The sequence below is a fragment of the Ylistrum balloti genome, unplaced genomic scaffold (assembly GCF_031769215.1).
Source record: "Ylistrum balloti isolate Yb309-2 unplaced genomic scaffold, AGI_CSIRO_Ybal_v1 Utg370260, whole genome shotgun sequence".
NCBI lineage: Eukaryota > Metazoa > Mollusca > Bivalvia > Pectinida > Pectinidae > Ylistrum > Ylistrum balloti.
Window position 1 is genome coordinate 328,873 of NW_026782205.1, and position 20,096 is coordinate 348,968.

The 20,096-nt window shown below is 36.9% G+C and overlaps 1 protein-coding gene across 2 annotated transcripts in view; it reads right to left on the reverse strand.

Annotated features, from left to right (window-relative positions):
• The window catches only part of LOC132552587 (protein kinase C delta type-like), a 66,753-nt gene extending 62,282 nt beyond the window's left edge, over positions 1 to 4,471 (reverse strand). For both annotated transcript variants that reach the window (XM_060216773.1, XM_060216772.1), the window contains exon 1: positions 4,234 to 4,471. The gene's annotated coding sequence lies outside the window, so the exon portion shown is untranslated. The remainder of the gene's footprint in view (positions 1 to 4,233) is intronic.
• Between the last annotated feature and the right edge of the window lie 15,625 nt (positions 4,472 to 20,096).

Genomic DNA, 20,096 nt, shown 5'->3' on the forward strand with positions numbered 1-20,096 from the left:
CTTCGTATATATACAAACACAAAACCTACAATTTACAATTAAGTCTTCGTATATATACAAACACAAAACCTACAATTTACAATTAAGTCTTCGTATATATACTAACACAAAACCTACAATTAAGCCTTATTATAAATAAGAAATCTTGGTATATATAGTTCTACAAATCCTACACACAATTTACAATTATAATCAGTGTTTTCAATATTAAACTAGTTATTATTCCATACTCCGTTGTTTTGGTCTAATACCTAGTTATTATGCTGAGGTCTGTTGTATTGGTCTAATACCTAGTAATTATGCTGAGGTCTCCGGTATTGGTCTAATACCAAACTATTATGATGTCTGCCGTATTGGCATAACATAATGTAGTAAGACAGAAGAAACAGTCACTACTGTTTAGAAATCATGTAAATAATAGGCATATCATTTTACAATTACACAGGTGAAAGTTGCACATTTTCAAAATCCTGAAAATTTAGTTGAGATCAAAGGGGCCGCTAGGGCCCTTGATGAGTTTAGGGCAAAGCCCTGGTGGGGGGACAAGGGGGTCTGTGGGGGGAGAAGGGGGGGCTGAGCCCCCTTGAAGCCCCAGGGATATAGCTAATAGGAAACCATTTTAAGCAAGAACAAAGTCTTGTCATTTTAGTTTAAAGGAACATCTTATCATATGATATTGTAAGAAGTGGGTGCCTCTCTATCAATTAACTAATCTATCTGTATAAACATGTCTGTGTCTTGATAACTGACCTTTATAAATCTAGAGGATACTGTGTGATTGGAAACAGGATCAGCAGTACTTTTGTTATCACACCCATCTTACTATTTCACACTTCATCAGGACTCATGGCAAATATTTTCTACCTGCTAATGTTATGTGCAAGAATACTTAACATTCCTTGCCCGACTTTATATTCCCATTGGAGAACCATATGAGTTTGTATATGTTGTCTGTGTGTGTTGTCAGGTACAGATATCTAACTCCTGGTTATGTTGTCTAGACTGTTTCAAAGAGCTGACCAATTCCTACTGGAGCCCGTTTCTTATAATAAAAAGATAACAAATCATTTGTAAGCAGTCAAGTTAAATAAAAAATCATTTTGATTCCCTTCAAATACACCATCTTGTTTTTATCAGATCTAACTCTTACTCTAATTCTAAACCAGCCACATGAATCTGTATTGTTTGAGATTTTTTTCAATATTGGCAGGGATTTTGTTTTTTATAGTGTGGGTAGGAATGTCAGCATTTAGACAATACCATTATAATTAATCAATAATACTTGTTACCGACCCTACCTCCAACTCACAGTGAATAACCAAACCCTACCTCCAACTCATAATGAGTAACAGACTCTACCTCCAACTCACAGTGAATAACCAAACCCTACCTCCAACTCACAGTGAATAACCAAACCCTACCTCCAACTCATAATGAGTAACAGACTCTACCTCCAACTCACAGTGAATAACCAAACCCTACCTCCAACTCACAGTGAATAACAGTGAATAACCAAACCCTACATCCAACTCACAGTGAATAACCAAACCCTACCTCCAACTCACAGTGAATAACCAAACCCTACCTCCAACTCACAGTGAATAACCAAACCCTACCTCCAACTCACAGTGAATAACCAAACCCTACCTCCAACTCACAGTGAATAACCAAACCCTACCTCCAACTCACAGTGAATAACCAAACCCTACCTCCAACTCACAGTGAATAACCAAACCCTACCTCCAACTCACAGTGAATAACCAAACCCTACCTCCAACTCACAGTGAATAACCAAACCCTACATCCAACTCACAGTGAATAACCAAACCCTACCTCCAACTCACAGTGAATAACCAAACCCTACCTCCAACTCATAATGAGTAACAGACTCTACCTCCAACTCACAGTGAATAACCAAACCCTACCTCCAACTCATAATGAGTAACAGACTCTACCTCCAACTCACAGTGAATAACCAAACCCTACCTCCAACTCACAGTGAATAACCAAACCCTACCTCCAACTCACAGTGAATAACCAAACCCTACCTCCAACTCACAGTGAATAACCAAACCCTACCTCCAACTCACAGTGAATAACCAAACCCTACCTCCAACTCACAGTGAATAACCAAACCCTACCTCCAACTCACAGTGAATAACCAAACCCTACCTCCAACTCACAGTGAATAACCAAACCCTACCTCCAACTCACAGTGAATAACCAAACCCTACCTCCAACTCACAGTGAATAACCAAACCCTACCTCCAACTCACAGTGAATAACCAAACCCTACCTCCAACTCACAGTGAATAACCAAACCCTACCTCCAACTCACAGTGAATAACCAAACCCTACCTCCAACTCACAGTGAATAACCAAACCCTACCTCCAACTCACAGTGAATAACCAAACCCTACCTCCAACTCACAGTGAATAACCAAACCCTACCTCCAACTCACAGTGAATAACCAAACCCTACCTCCAACTCACAGTGAATAACCAAACCCTACCTCCAACTCACAGTGAATAACCAAACCCTACCTCCAACTCACAGTGAATAACCAAACCCTACCTCCAACTCACAGTGAATAACCAAACCCTACCTCCAACTCACAGTGAATAACCAAACCCTACCTCCAACTCACAGTGAATAAAAGACCTATTGCAAAGATCCTACAAATCAGTAAAAAAAAATTCTTTCCATTTGAATTTTATATTTTCTTTCAATCAATTTTGACTTTCCTCTGTTGCTTCCTAGGATTCAAATCTTTTACCCTTAGAATCACTGATGAGTCTTAGAAGGATGAAAACAGCTATATGATGCAACTAAATGCCAAGGTTACCCTTGTGATTACAAGGGTATCCTGGCCATAAGGACACCAAAACCGAGGGTTACCATTGTCATTGTATTACTCAAACTAAAGTGTACCCTGGTCATTATAACACATAACTGAAAGTTACCCTGGTCATTATAACACCTAAACCCAAAGTTACCCTGGTCGTTAAAATAAACCCAAGGGTACCCTGGTCATTATGATTAACCCAAGGGTTTCCTTGTTATTATAACACCTAAACCTAAAGTTACCCTGGTTGTAATCACAAACTTGTATTGTCAAAATTGATGGTCTAGCATTATGTTTTCTGGTCAATCCTAAAACTAAATGGGCACAATTGATGCCACAAGAAAACCAGTATATAAATCTGAGAAAGATTCATCTAGCACAACAAGGGACATACAGGTGCAAGACAAATTGATTCTAATGAAGGTTGGCGAAAATGGATACACAGCAGAGAGGATTAATGAGCCATTTCTGCATTCCTGAGCCGTGTAAAGCCACATTGGGTACATCATTTACAAGCCTAACACATGCATGCTGACCCTGGAGATATGTCAATAGGGTAATGTATCTATACACATCTGTTTGTAACCTGCTGTTTATAACACAATGGTAAGTCAGTCAGAAATGAGTGTGGAGGGAGGAATGAGTTCTAAAGTACGTCACATCAACATTAACATGGTGTGGAGGGAGGGATGAGTTCTAAAGTACGTCACATCAACATTAACATGATGTGGAGGGAGGGATGAGTTCTAAAGTATGTCACATCAACATTAACATGGTATGGAGGGAGGGACGAGTTCTAAAGTAGGTCACATCAACATTAACATGGTGTGGAAGGAGGGACGAGTTCTAAAGTAGGTCACATCAACATTAACATGGTGTGGAGGCAGGTACGAGTTCTAAAGTAGGTCACATCAACATTAATATGATGTGGAAGGAGGGAGTGACTTGCAATCACATTACTATTAACATGGTCTGGAGGGAGGAACAAGTTAAATATAATATAGGTCTCATCACCATGAATATGGTGTGTAACATGGGGTGGGGAGAGGTCATTTAGGGAGGAATGAGCTACTATGTAGGTCACATCAATAACATGGTGTGTATGTAGTTGTGGGGAACCCCCTCCCATATTTTATACACATGTTACTTCAAATTAAACAGAAATTGAACAATAAATCTTGTACTGTCATCATGTACAGGCCGAAGTTTCTCCTCAGTGATCTACTTTGAGCAGGAAGTTTCTGTAACGTCAAAGTAGACAAGAAAGTATGCTTTCTTACAAAATATAACAGCATAATGCCTGATGAAATTTCATTTAACAGTATGAAATAATTGAACTGCCTATGAAGAACTAACCAGAAAACATAAAATCATCGTACATACTTACTTTATATAAGTAACACTGTCTTGCCTGCATTGTTATCATCCGTAACAGGATACACACATGGATATTTATACACTATAAAATCTGGCTCAAAACCTTAACCACAAAACTTTTTTTTAACATAGCTATGATTTAAATAGCCTCTTCAAAAGATTGGTTCATCGGTGCCATGGGAGGTTTGAATCCTAGCAGCTGAGCAGTCAAATACAAGTCATATTCTGCTGGCTAAGTTAGTAAGGGTTTAATATCCGAGCTACAGCCTGAAAGTGAGGAAGTAAGATATGTTACAGCTCTATATATACATATAGTGGGCTAGTGTAAAACATGGACTTGTAATAATGCTGGAGTCATGTACCTTACTATTACAGCTGTTATCACCATACTGTTAGCTTACTGTAAACCATGGTCAGTCACAGTCCTCAGCCATGTGTATCTATATACTGCTTACCGTAAACCACAGTCAGTCACAGTCCTCTTTCCTACATCAGCCATGTGTATCTATATACTGTTAGCTTACTGTAAACCACGGTCAGTCACAGTCCTCAGCCATGTGTATCTATATACTGTTAGCTTACTGTAAACCACGGTCAGTCACAGTCCTCAGCCATGTGTATCTATATACTGTTAACTTACTGTAAACCACAGTCAGTCACAGTCCTCTTTCCTACATCAGCCATGTGTATCTATATACTGTTAGCTTACTGTAAACCACAGTCAGTCACAGTCCTCTTTCCTACATCAGCCATGTGTATCTACATACTGTTAGCTTACTGTAAACCACGGTCAGTCACAGTCCTCAGCCATGTGTATCTATATACTGTTAGCTTACTGTAAACCAGTCAGTCACAGTCCTCTTTCCTACATCAGCCATGTGTATCTATATACTGTTTGCTTACTGTAAACCAGTCAGTCACAGTCCTCTTTCCTACATCAGCCATGTGTATCTATATACTGTTAGCTTACTGTAAACCACGGTCAGTCACAGTCCTCAGCCATGTGTATCTATATACTGTTAGCTTACTGTAAACCACGGTCAGTCACAGTCCTCAGCCATGTGTATCTATATACTGTTAGCTTACTGTAAACCACGGTCAGTCACAGTCCTCAGCCATGTGTATCTATATACTGTTAGCTTACTGTAAACCACAGTCAGTCACAGTCCTCTTTCCTACATCAGCCATGTGTATCTATATACTGTTAGCTTACTGTAAACCACAGTCAGTCACAGTCCTCTTTCCTACATCAGCCATGTGTATCTATATACTGTTAGCTTACTGTAAACCACAGTCAGTCACAGTCCTCTTTCCTACATCAGCCATGTGTATCTATATACTGTTAGCTTACTGTAAACCAGTCAGTCACAGTCCTCTTTCCTACATCAGCCATGTGTATCTATATACTGTTAGCTTACTGTAAACCACAGTCAGTCACAGTCCTCTTTCCTACATCAGCCATGTGTATCTATATACTGTTAGCTTACTGTAAACCAGTCAGTCACAGTCCTCTTTCCTACATCAGCCATGTGTATCTATATATTGTTAGCTTATAATTTCTCTCTTTTTATTCTTTTATGAAGGTGTCTGATGCTTTACTAAATTTATCTCATTTTTTTTGCTAATTTGTTCAAAGTTTCACATCATTCCTCACCACAGCTTTTCTCCTTCATTAACTGAGTTGAAGTCCCACTCCATTTCTGAGGTTGACTTATTTCATCCTTGAAGTGTTTATCATTCTTTACCTAGGTCATTTGAAGTCTCATACAATTTCTGATATCTACTTATCTCACCCTGTAAGCCTTTCTCATTCGTTAACTGAGGTATTTTTTCTTTAATTATTTGTATCATTTTGTTTTTCTTTTTCAACCCTCAGCACATTGAAGTGAAGATGGAACATTTTTTGGTTCAAATAATCAATTTATGTATCACCACAAAAATAAATGTAAAAAGTTTTATACAGGTGTAAAACATCATGTCATTATGTCCGTTTGAAAATAGGTAAAAATTCTTAAAATGACATAAAATAGCAACAGATTTGGTTCTGTACAACCTGCTTTAACAGATATATCAAATGAAAGTGTTAAAAGCTTTAAAACATTTATAATCATAAACCAAAGGGATCTTGGCACCCACGATTGTAGGATCTTTTCCCCTCTGCTCTCCTTTGTTTTTGCTCTTAATAATACCAAATTTGAACATTCATTTGCCAAACTCAAGATCATCACCTATCTTCCATTTTATTTTTCTGACCAGTCCCAAAATCAAAAACTAGGGTCATAAAGAGAACCTGTAAATGAAATTTGAGAGAGATCCATCCAGTACTGGTCTAGAAATAGCAATAACATTCTTTCTTGTTCAGAATCCAAGATGGCCACCTGTCTGCCATTTTGTTTATCTGATCAGTCCCAAAATCAGACAGGTACAATAAGGGACCATAGGATACCTACATATGAAATTTGAGAAAAATCAATCCAGTACTTCTCAAGAAATAGTGATAACAATATTTCATTTATGAAATCCAAGATTGCCATCTGTCAGCCATATTGTTTTCCTGATCAGACCCAAAGTCAAATGGGCATAACTAGGGCCCAAGAGGAACCCATCTATAAAATTTGAGAGAGATCCATCACATACTTCTCAAGAAATAGCAATAACAAAAATAGTTTACAGATGGATGGATCACAGATCACTGACAAAAGGCATATTTTTGAATAGGTTGAAAAAGGAGGAAAAGAAAAAAGAAGAAGAATTTTCTATCTAACAATCAATTTTATCTGAACTGTAACAAATATACCTGTATATGCATTTTAACCCTGACAAGTGTATCTGGTTTAACCATTGAACTCGGTGGGAATTAATGTGAATATATTCACAGTAATAATCATCACCAACTATACTGTTAAGTGGCAAAGGCTGATAGGCCAACTGATGAATTTAATATACCTGTGGTCCTCATGGAAGTGATACAGGTAACACAACATGCACAAGTAACCAAGCATAAAATGTGACACACTTGTTAAGCTTCAGTATTTGTATAGCAGCTGAAAGCAGAAGTTTAATATCAAACAAGAAGCCCATAGGGCCTGTATCATTCATCTGGTATATTTTGCTTAAAACTGATTAATTACAATAAATGAAAGTATTTAAAACAACTTTATCAATTTCAACTATTTGGCCCAGCCTCTCTTCCCCACAGGGTTTAGATATACTGCTTGTATAAAATTTAGTTTTCATCCAAGGATGCTTCAGATTAAATCTGGACTAAATTGAATCATTAGAGCACAAGAAGGATTTTCACGTTTTTGCTCTATTTCCACTATTGGCCCCTCTGGGAGTCAAAACCTACTGGTCATATAAAATTGAACCCAAGCATATCTCAGACCAAATTGTAATAGAATCGAGGCATTCCTTCATAAGAAGAATGATTTTAAATAATTTGACCTATTTATCCTATTGGGCCCCGGCCCAACCCCTGCCCCTCCCAACCCAATGTTTGATATCCACCATTTAAACAAAATTGATGTTCATGCAACCAAGAATGCTTCTGACCAAATTGAGACAACATTCAGGTATTTCTTCAGAACTGTGTTTGGCACTGGCCCTCCTGTCCCCAGGGGTCTATACCCACCATCTACACAAATTGATTCTGCTTTACCAAAGGATGCTTCAGACAAAATTTGGGTGAATTGCCATTATTCTTGAAAAAGGAATAGGATTTTAAACAATTTCCTCTATTTCCCATATTGGGTTAAGTCCCTCCCATCAAAGGAGGCTGACCCATCGTTTATACAAAACTGATTTTCCTTCACCCTACAATGCCTCAGACCAAATTTTAGCAAAACACAATCATTCCTACAAGTGGAGTAGGATTTTAAAGAATTCACAGTGACAAATTCAACTTAGAACACCATAAGACTATCTCTATCACAATGAAACTAGGAACTCCATCTTGTCCATTACCATGAAAGCGGGGACACCATTTCTGTGTCAGTCATCATGACCTCAGAACACAATCAGACTATCTCTGTCACCATGAAACTCTGTACACCATCATGTCAGTCATCATGAAACTCTGTACACCATCATGTCAGTCATCATGAAACTCTGTACACCATCATGTCAGTCATCATGAAACTCTGTACACCAATGTCTCATCATGAAACTCTGTACACCATCATGTGAAACTCTGTACACCATCATGTCAGTCATCATGAAACTCTGTACACCATCCTGTCATCATGAAACTCTGTACACCATCATGTCAGTCATCATGAAACTCTGTACACCATCATGTCAGTCATCATGAAACTCTGTACACCATCATGTCAGTCATCATGAAACTCTGTACACCATCATGTCAGTCATCATGAAACTCTGTACACCATCATGTCAGTCATCATGAAACTCTGTACACCATCCTGTCAGTCATCATGAAACTCTGTACACCATCATGTCAGTCATCATGAAACTCTGTACACCATCATGTCAGTCATCATGAAACTCTGTACACCATCAGTGAATATGACACTTGACCTACAGTGATTTGGAATCTGCAATGGTATATTGTGATATTTCCACAAATATTCATTTCATGGTCTTGAGTGGGTTTATGTTGCCAATAAAACTATGTTTTTCAACAGTAGAATCATGATATACTGCTGAAATTTTTTTAAACACTGTAGGGTAATTATTATCTCATTACAGTCACAATGTGTATCACTATCTAACTCATTTACAGTGTAGCATCAGATATTTCACCATTGAACGGTAATGTGCACAACTGTCAATAAGTGTCATATATACCATGGAATTATTGATTTAACAATAGATGTTGTCATTCTCGTATGTGGTCACCCCAGCTGTATCACTCAATGCTCTGGTCATGACCTCCACCTAATGGCCATTGGGGTTTATCAAATTCAGAAATTCATTAACAATTTTTCTCTTAATACTTTTACCTTAATTTCTATATCAAATTGTAGCACACTCTAATGTCGAAATCCTCACATAGTGAAATAAACTCCACTGTGAAGACTTAAATAAATGACATACAAAATTGTGACTATTGTAAAATCACTCACCAAAACTATACTGTAGACATAGCACTCCAAACTACAATCCTAAACTCACAAAAATACAATGTAGACATTTTACTCCAAATTACATAACTTAATCTTATTTTGACCTCAGGGCAGTATGTAAGCCCCCTGTCAGTATAATGTGACAATGTGGGATGTCATCCTGCTGATCTTGTCCTCAGGGTAGTATCAAAGTCCCCTGTCAGTAAAATGTGACAGGATGGACATCTTCACCTGTTATGTGAAACATAACAACATGACCATCATTTTAGCCTGATTTTCTGTGTTAGAACAAGTTTTCATCACCTTGTGCCCCCTTGATTCTGAGACATCGCTATCCAAAGATTCAACCTCGCTGGAACAAACCCTCTAATCAAGGCAGAAAGTGAGGAAGAACCTACCTCCCCTCCACCATAAAAAGATGGCACACAGGCATTAGTAGTTTGGTAGCAAGTATGGTAGAAGATAGAGTCAGAACAAACTTTTACTTTATGTAGGTCAAAGGTCTAAAAGTCAGAGTGAACATATTTATATATAATACATTATCCAAGGTAAAACCATATCCCAAGTATTAAACTCCAGTGATAAGTTGTATAGCAGGATGGAAGGAAGTACATACACTACACAAAACTATAGTCCACTCCAGTTCCTGGTGGGGGACTGATAATTAGATCAGGTCAATATCATTTCTGTACAAAGTAACAACTGTCTACTCTCTATTGGTCTTCAGGATTTATTGAAATTGGAAATACAAAAATATCAATTGTACATCCTCAGGCTACATAAAGCACAGCTACTCATTCTACCAAAATCAGAAGATATTAAACATGAACAGCTGATTTGTCAGTGTGTATATTCGATATGAAAAGATTTGCAGACAAATTAACTAGTGGAAGTATTGGTCATATCAACACTAAATCTTATCAAAGTTTGTCATCAAAGATAGGCTAAATGTTTTATCCCTTTAGATAATATTTTGAAATAAAAAATTCAAAGTGAAATATCAATGCATTGAACTGTTGTGATATAGCATTTATAGCCAATGTAAATGACAGATATGCAGACATCATATTGTGTACTGTAGCGCACTACACATGCTGTGTATTATTTAAAACTACAATAGATGCTGTACACAGGTCAACGTTTATATTTTCACTTCCTGCATATGTAACTGTCTTCTGTAAATAAGATATTAAGATGAAATAAACTATTCAAGATCAATCTTGTAGTAAATCAAGTGAAAAAACCAAGTTAATATTGAGCCGTCACATCGTCTCCATGTCCACACAAATGACCTTGTAATAGTGAAGTGCTCGACGACATTTATCATACCATAAATCACACTTCTCCAGGTTTGTTTATATGGTGGCATTACCTTGTAAATGTAAATACCTTGGTAACTATAGGTTTCAAGCAAATAAAATTACATATACATCTTGATATGAAGTACCCGAATTTGAAAATTACAATCATTTTCACCACTCTACCAAACATTTCTATCAAGTGCAATAATTTCTCGACATAAAATACTTGTATATACATGCTCAGTCCTTTGAAATCAATCTTTCCAGAAGCAAGTAGTATCACATATCCAGATCTGGCATATGAGACAAGCATCTAGGTAGATCACACTGAATATTTAAAAGAGAAATCAATAAATACCACAGATCTGTAGTTAGTAAACAAGTGTGCTTTAGTGATGTCATAATGTGAATCTACCATGGTAGACTTATTATCACAGAAACAGGTACCACCTTCCACCTCAAGCAGCTCAAATGTAGGACACCACCCAAATCCATTAATATGGTGATGCACTCATAACACTACATCAACTTCTATGAAGCCTGGAATTCTCATGCATATTTTTCAATATTTTATACATAATGCTGTGCATACACGTGACATCAAATCACCAACAACAAACATACTATCATATACAAAGTTGGAAGTTGTAACATTGTCACTTCAATACAGGTGATTTACAACCTCTGTCTCTAAAACAATGTCATTTACAACATCTACCTCCTCAGTGTCTATAAACAGCATCTGTTACAACATCTACCTCATCAGTGTCTATAAACAGCGTCTGTTACAACATCTACCTCATCAGTGTCTATAAACAGCGTCTGTTACAACATCTACCTCATCAGTGTCTATAAACAGCATCTGTTACAACATCTACCTCATCAGTGTCTATAAACAGCGTCTGTTACAACATCTACCTCATCAGTGTATATAAACAGCATCTGTTACAACATCTACCTCATCAGTGTCTATAAACAACATCTGTTACAACATCTACCTCATCAGTGTCTATAAACAGCCTCTGTTACAACATCTACCTCATCAGTGTCTATAAACAGTGTCTGTTACAACATCTACCTCATCAGTGTCTATAAACAGCGTCTGTTACAACATCTACCTCATCAGTGTCTATAAACAGCATCTGTTACAACATCTACCTCATCAGTGTCTATAAACAGCATCTGTTACAACATCTACCTCATCAGTGTATATATACAGCATCTGTTACAACATCTACCTCATCAGTGTCTATAAACAGCATCTGTTACAACATCTACCTCATCAGTGTCTATAAACAGTGTCTGTTACAACATCTACCCCATCAGTGTCTATAAACAGTATCTGTTACAACATCTACCTCATCAGTGTCTATGTCTATAAACAGCATCTGTTACAACATCTACCTCATCAGTGTCTATAAACAGCATCTGTTACAACATCTACCTCATCAGTGTCTATAAACAGTATCTGTTACAACATCTACCTCATCAGTGTCTATAAACAGTATCTGTTACAAAATCTACCTCATCAGTGTATATATACAGCATCTGTTACAACATCTACCTCATCAGTGTCTATAAACACTGTCTGTTACAACATCTACCTCATCAGTGTCTATAAACAGTATCTGTTACAACATCTACCTCATCAGTGTCTATAAACAACGTCTGTTACAACATCTACCTCCTCAGTGTCTATAAATAGCGTCTGTTACAACATCTACCTCATCAGTGTCTATAAACAGCGTCTGTTACAACATCTACCTCATCAGTGTCTATAAACAGCGTCTGTTACAACATCTACCTCATCAGTGTCTATAAACAGCGTCTGTTACAACATCTACCTCATCAGTGTCTATAAACAGCCTCTGTTACAACATCTACCTCATCAGTGTCTATAAACAGTGTCTGTTACAACATCTACCTCATCAGTGTCTATAAACAGCGTCTGTTACAACATCTACCTCATCAGTGTCTATAAACAGCATCTGTTACAACATCTACCTCATCAGTGTCTATAAACAGCATCTGTTACAACATCTACCTCATCAGTGTATATATACACTGTCTGTTACAACATCTACCTCCTCAGTGTCTATAAACAGCGTCTGTTACAACATCTACCTCATCAGTGTCTATAAACAGCGTCTGTTACAACATCTACCTCATCAGTGTCTATAAACAGCGTCTGTTACAACATCTACCTCATCAGTGTCTATAAACAGCGTCTGTTACAACATCTACCTCATCAGTGTCTATAAACAGCGTCTGTTACAACATCTACCTCATCAGTGTCTATAAACAACATCTGTTACAACATCTACCTCATCAGTGTCTATAAACAGCGTCTGTTACAACATCTACCTCATCAGTGTCTATAAATAACCTCGTTTGTTATTAGCACTCCCTCAGAAAACTTTTAATTTTCCTATACCATCAAGAGACGTTGAACTTACAGATCTTATCCTTCCAAAACAAAACAAACATTCAAGTCTCTGATGACAGCTGCCTCAAATAAGCAAATGTACACAATACTGGGAGTATAAGAGACTGGTGTCACTGTGTGAATTAAGGTTAAGGAGATATTGATATTACTGTACTGTTAATGATCCAAACATGGCTGATAATATTATGCTTTTATCATTTTCTATTCACTTTGGACACATATTTGACATAAACAGTTATTTTACTCATTTGCTACAACACAGTTGTCCTCATAACACCAGCCATGCTGGTTAATACTGGTTACAGTTACTAAGCTGTATTAAATTCCATCAGAAATGTGTGAGAAAGACTGAGCCAACTAGTACAAATGGCTGTTTATTATAGCCAAGTTGAAGCTGAAGTTCAATCAAGCACATCCAAAGAATGAAGTGATAGCATGACTGCCCAACAGCAACATGTACAACCAACATAACACAGACATACTTCACGTTGTAAATGTGTGTACCACCAAACAATTTACTAGTCTGTCAATAAACTGGATTGTTTCTTAATCAGTATAATAATATGTACAGTGAATGTTGACACCAACCCCGAAGGCCTATCAGTCCTTTACATCAGATAACAAATACATATATGTCTTACCAGGCCAAGTAAGATATCAAGACAGGTTAAAATAAGGCAGGTTAAAATAGTCTTGGAAGCAGACTTACCTTAAATCTCCAACTGCTGTTTCTCCAATGTATAAAATGGAGGAATGTAGCTAAGCATATTGTCACATGTACCTAACTTCACATGCTACAATAGTTATCAGGGGTGTTGATTTTTCCTTGCACAGCCAGGCTGTATTTATCCAAACACAGACCAGCGAGTAACCTTATGTTCTACCTGGATGACTCTTGAGAAATCTCACCTGTACATAGAAAATGACGGAAGTAAATACCTATAGTTGGCTAGGTGGGTCAGCCTTCATTGTAATCTCACCAACACTACAGGTATCGGGGTAGGTACTATGTGTAATACTAGGTATTTATAGCTGTCTCAACACATACTATACAACCAGGCAGATCAGAACTACTAGAGGCTCAACTAGCTAATGACAGATAACTACTCAATATAAACATTTACAAAAGCAAGTAGTCATGAATATTTCATTTAGCTATCCAGATTTAAGTCCCCTGATTACAGGTGAATGTTAACATGTAAGATTACCTGTACTTATCTAGTATTGTATGATGTTACATCAACTTCATAGTGAGAACATCAAAATCTAATTTCCTAAGAACACTTCATGTCAAGGTGCTTAGCACAGATCTTTAAAGAATACCCCACAAGCAGAAAAGAATATTCCCATGAGGGCATCTGCTCAGAGACGTAAAGAAATCCCACAAAAGGGGCATCAACCCCAGAGCTTATAGAATATCCATCACGGGGAAATCATTGATCTCAACACTCAGAAATACCCCACAATGGGACATTAACCGCTGTAAAGAATACCACATTCAGCCCTGCACAGAATATTCCACAATGGTGCATCTAGCTCAGCAAGAACATCCCCCAAGAAGGTATCCAGTTCAGAGCTTCAAAGAAAATGGGAATATATCAAAATCAGCAGCGTAAAAAAAATCCCCACAGTACCACATCTAGCTCAGAGCTGAAAAGGATACCCAAAAGGGTATATTAGCTAAGAACTATAGAGAAAATCCAACAATGAAACACATATATATATTAGTACCATAAAGAAAACCCAATAAGTGGGCATCTAGCAGAGAGCTAAAAAGAATACAACCCAAGGGAGCAACTGAGAGCTGTAAAGGGGGCATCTAGATCAGACCTGAAAAGAGTACTCCTCAATGGGGTGTCTAGATCAGAGCTGAAAAGAGTACTCCTCAAGGGTGTACCTAGATCAGAGCTCAAGAGAGTACTCCTCAAGGAGGTATCTAGTTCAGATTTGTAAAGAATACCCCTCAATGGGTATCTAGTTCAGATTTGTAAAGAATACCTCTCAATGGGTATCTAGTTCAGATTTGTAAAGAATACCCCTCAATGGGTATCTAGTTCAGATTTGTAAAGAATACCCCTCAATGGGTATCTAGTTCAGATTTGTAAAGAATACCCCTCAATGGGTATCTAGTTCAGATTTGTAAAGAATACCCATCAATGGGTATCTAGTTCAGATTTGTAAAGAATACCCCTTAATGGGTATCTAGTTCAGATTTGTAAAGAATACCCCTCAATGGGTATCTAGTTCAGATTTGTAAAGAATACCTCTCAATGGGTATCTACCTCATTATTATTATTACTAAATAATAATTTCCTTTTCCTAAAAGATATTTCGGATGAAGAAACGAAAGCCAGTTTTAATCATTCTTTGAGCATTCAGTGATAAGCTTAGCTAGTCGTAGGGCTGGATATAGCTTAATGCCAGATGCATATACAATAAAACCCTGATAAGTCAAACTTCTCTGGACCATGCCAACAGCTTGAGGTATTCGAGAAATCAGAGGTTGGTCATAGTTCATCTGGTACCTATCCATATCTGTAATATATTAACTACACAATTCTTTGGCAAGTCAAATTTATAATTGTTATTAAGTTTTGAATGAATTTCATTTCGTCTAAAATCTTAATTGAGAGAAATGTATACATACCCTGTAAACTTGTCCAAACTGGAACAATCACAAAATTATCACCACTATGAAATTAAACAGCTTATATCGGTCAAACACTTCACCGAGCCACAATAATGATTTCAGGCAGGAAACCCTATATGGTATGCTAATAACAATAAAAAGAATCAGAACTGCGATGGTTGAAATACGTAATAGAATTCCAGTCACTCATCTCATACAGATATTAAAAGGGAACCCAATCATAGAATAAATATCGAAGGGTCAGTCTTTCGTGCCTTTTTGTCTGTGTCTAATTCCAAGTGCTATATTTGTATAATATTCTCTATATTTGTAGATGACATAATTTGATTTCATGTCACAAGATTATGATAAGACACCCAAGACAGTTAATTGCATTCTTAGATTTTCAATCTTTTGTAGAAAAATCTGTTGATCCTCCATTTGTCTTCATGTTTGTCTGCCACTCTATCTGTCCTAACGCTGAGTGCTATTTTCTGGAGAGATAAATTGTTTGGACATATTGGTGGTCAGTTCAATTTAATTTGTCAGCTCCCAACACAAAATCTTTGTCATTGTATAGAACAGGACCTTTTATTCAGGAATTCATATTGCATTCACCCTAACCTTGATTACATGGGAAGTTCTAGGTGAAGTGTTCTGTACCAAAGGCAGATGTGTGAGACTAAGCAATATTCTCTTCGGTTGAAGAATTCTAGAATCCTGCAAGTTATCAATGTGATGTTTATTGATCAGGTGAATAATTTCTGTAGACTCACTCATCTTATGGCAAATTCTCAACAAGGACGGTCATCTGACAAACATCCAGAGGATTTAACCATGATATAGAGTACCCAAAAGAAATGAGGGATAAAAACTTAGTAATAACAAGTCCCTGAACATATCTCTAGTAAATGAACATACCTCATTAATTTCAGAAAGACCGTCCTGGGCCCTCCCCCTCCCTCCTCCATCCCCGCTCCCCCTCCCTCCCGTACTCCCTTCTGGGCCCGCCCCTCCCTCCCGTACTCCCTTCTGGGCCCTCCCTTCCCCTCCCGTACTCCCTTCTGGGCCCTCCCTTCCCCACCCCTCCCTCCCGTACTCCCTTCTGGGCCCTCCCTTCCCTCCCTCCCTTCCCTTGGCCCTCCTTTCAGGTATTAAAGAGAGGTAGCATTTCAACAGCAAAATTTTAGGTAATTTGCTCTTTTAGCATTCCGCTCCCCTATCCCTAGAGTCAAATGAACTTCTTTTATTAAGAAATAATTGCATTCCTTCAGTAAAGTTTCAGACCAAAATTGGTTGAAATACACTCAATAGCAATATAGAGGAAAATTTAGGCTGATTTACTGTCCCCATTTATTTTAGAAATGACTGCTTTCATCAATGATATTTCAGAATGCATTGGAGGAGTAGCATTTTAAAACTAGTTAATGTCCTGCAAATTGTTATGCAAGAAAAGCTACATGACACAAAATTTAAACAAAGGGCAATAACTCTGTATTGAGGGGGTAATAGGCTCTGACTTTGCACACTGCACCTTGGATGGCTGATGTATACATCATGTTTCAATATCCTAGTTTAAATGCAGCCAAAGTAATGATTTGGATGAATAGTCATTCCTTTTAAGGCTTAACATCTGTTTTGTAAACATTCAATTGAAAATGATGTTATTAGAATGGTGGTGGTGGTGGTAGGGGGGGGGGGGGGTAGGTGGGGGTTACATCTTAAGTCTGTGCATAAAAGTATATCTATCTACATAGAAGTATCTGGATACCTTTTAAGCAGGAGGTACATTTTATACATTACAAGAATGAACTGTTTATACGCATTTGATTACCCTTCATCGAAGAATTCTCACCAATAAATTTGGGCAATATCTAATCGTTCCTACTGGAGGGTAAAATTTTAAAGAATTTCCCCTAAAAAGGGAGCTGAAATCCATCATTTACACAAAATTGATTCCCTTTCACCCATGAATGTTTCAGACTAAATTTGGACAAAATCAATTATTCTTACAGGAGGAGTAGGATTTTAAAGAATTATATATTAGGCCAATCCCACCCTGCCCCAAGGGGTCAAGACCTAATGATATTACAACATTGATTCCCTTTCATCCGTTGGGAATTTGTAGCCTACATGGGAATACTTGGAGATAAAGCTGTGACTAGATAATTTACCTGTAGATAGTACATGATGACAGATGTAAAGGGAATACCATTACATTGTATTTGCATATTGATAACAATAGACTTAAGCTATTTGTTCTTGTTTCACTAAAACAAACAAATAGACCCATACATATTTGGAAAGGCTGAACTGCCAGGTGAACAAACATTTTGTGTATATATATACATGTGGGTGTACAGGTAATTCAGTTTGACACTTTAACCAAGAAAATGTTCATACACATGTAACATTACCAATGTCAGATACAATTCACTTTGATTTCTTTCTTGATTAATTCTCTATATCATTTGACCTGATACTGTTTATCACGGTTTGTCAACACAATCAACTGTTTTACCATGATAAATCCATTTTCATCCTGCCTTCACAAAACACCACATGTTTTGTTTTATCAATAAAACACTTGATTTCCACCTCATAATAAATAGCGAGATTATCCAGTATTCCAAAGGTGTTAACATACATGGGAAAAAATATGGCAATCTAAATAGTTATCCTTAGGAAAATAAAAACCACCCACCTTCCCCCTCCCACTTTCCAAGTGCAAATATTTCATACATCAATTGTTAAAGTTTCAGACTTAATGAATTTACATTTTATGTATGATCTGGAATTTCCCTAAATATGTACTGTTCCCTTAAAATATGAGGACATATCATCTAAAGAACACAGTATTTGTATTTTATCGACATATTTCATTAAAATTATCCAGTAGTATAATTATTTTCCAATTATTAATTACATAACACCCCTAATCTCTTCACTGTTCAACTTTGATGAAGTAGATGTAATAAAAAAAATAGTCAAGTGCATGAAGCTCGACATAAATTCCACAAGGAGTGAGGCCAAGGATTTACTAAAATTGGTTGTGGTCACCTTGGCCTTACAACCATGATATCAAACTCATTCGAGATATTACGGGTCTTAAGAAGAAGTTTTATTAAGCTTCCTCAAAGAATAAAGCTACAAGAGGGTTGAAAAGAAATTTCCAAAATTATTAGCAATGACCTTGACTCTTCAACCTGAAGCTTGATCCAAGATATCATAATGATTTTATTCTTTATAAGTGTATGATATTTAGTGAAAATTCTCCAGGAATTAGACTTCTCCCCTATGACATAGAACTAATGCACATTTCTTATTAAGATATAGATCTCAATAATTTAGTGTTTACTGCCAGTGAAAAGAAATAGTAAATTTTTCATGGAAAACCATTCGAGAATGTTTTAAGAAAGTGATCAGTGTATTAAAGTTAAAATATCTAGAGTTATTTCCCTTCAGAAAAGCAAGGATTCTCATTGGTTGATTATTTGTGATGTCAATTCTGCCACTAGACATTTTTCAGATTTTGTTTTTCAAAATAAAAATCATTCTGATCTTAACATAAAGTGTTTGTTAAATGCAATATTCATTACGTGATGCATCTTCCAAAATGCCGTGGGCTACCTATAATGTAAGTACACCGATCCTTTGCCAGGAAACGGATGATTGGAGGGGATTAGTGGTTGTGACAGGACATTAATTAGTTAAATGGACTGTGAATTCACCTGAATACAGCAGCAAGATGGCCAGTTTTACCTGTATTACATATGGGAATGAACTCGCAGCTCACATTATAAGATGTATCAAACAACTACAGTGTAGTGGTGTTTTTTGTCACCACTCATTATTGTATTGCTATTTTATTATGCGTTTCATTTTTCTTATTCTTGCTAGTAAATACTATATTAGATACATATATTGCTCTATTTCAGCTTACGCTTTGCTTTCATCACACATTCTGTGATTTTTTATTTTTTTTTGTGCTTGTCAGCATATACATAATGTATAACTCTTTTGCTTTGTAATTTCACGATGTTTTGATTTTTTTGTTTTTAACTTGATATACATGTTTGCTTGGAAATTGCTTGTAAATTAAATCTTATATATTGTAATCCCTGTGCCTACTACTGTTCCATTCTGTGCAGTGAATACAGAACGAAAGTCATAGAGAAAAGACACAGAGCAGGACATTGTCTTCCAGAGAAGTATGCGAACAGTAACACATGCACATATATTGTGCAACATACTTCAACAACTAGCTTCCACATTAAGGAAATTAATGTGCTAATATAAGTATCATATCGCGGACAATCTCTTCATAAACATGATCATAACGTTGAGGAGATGATAATCAATGGTGTAATATTAAAGACAAAAACAACAGATTTGTTGTACATATATGTGTTC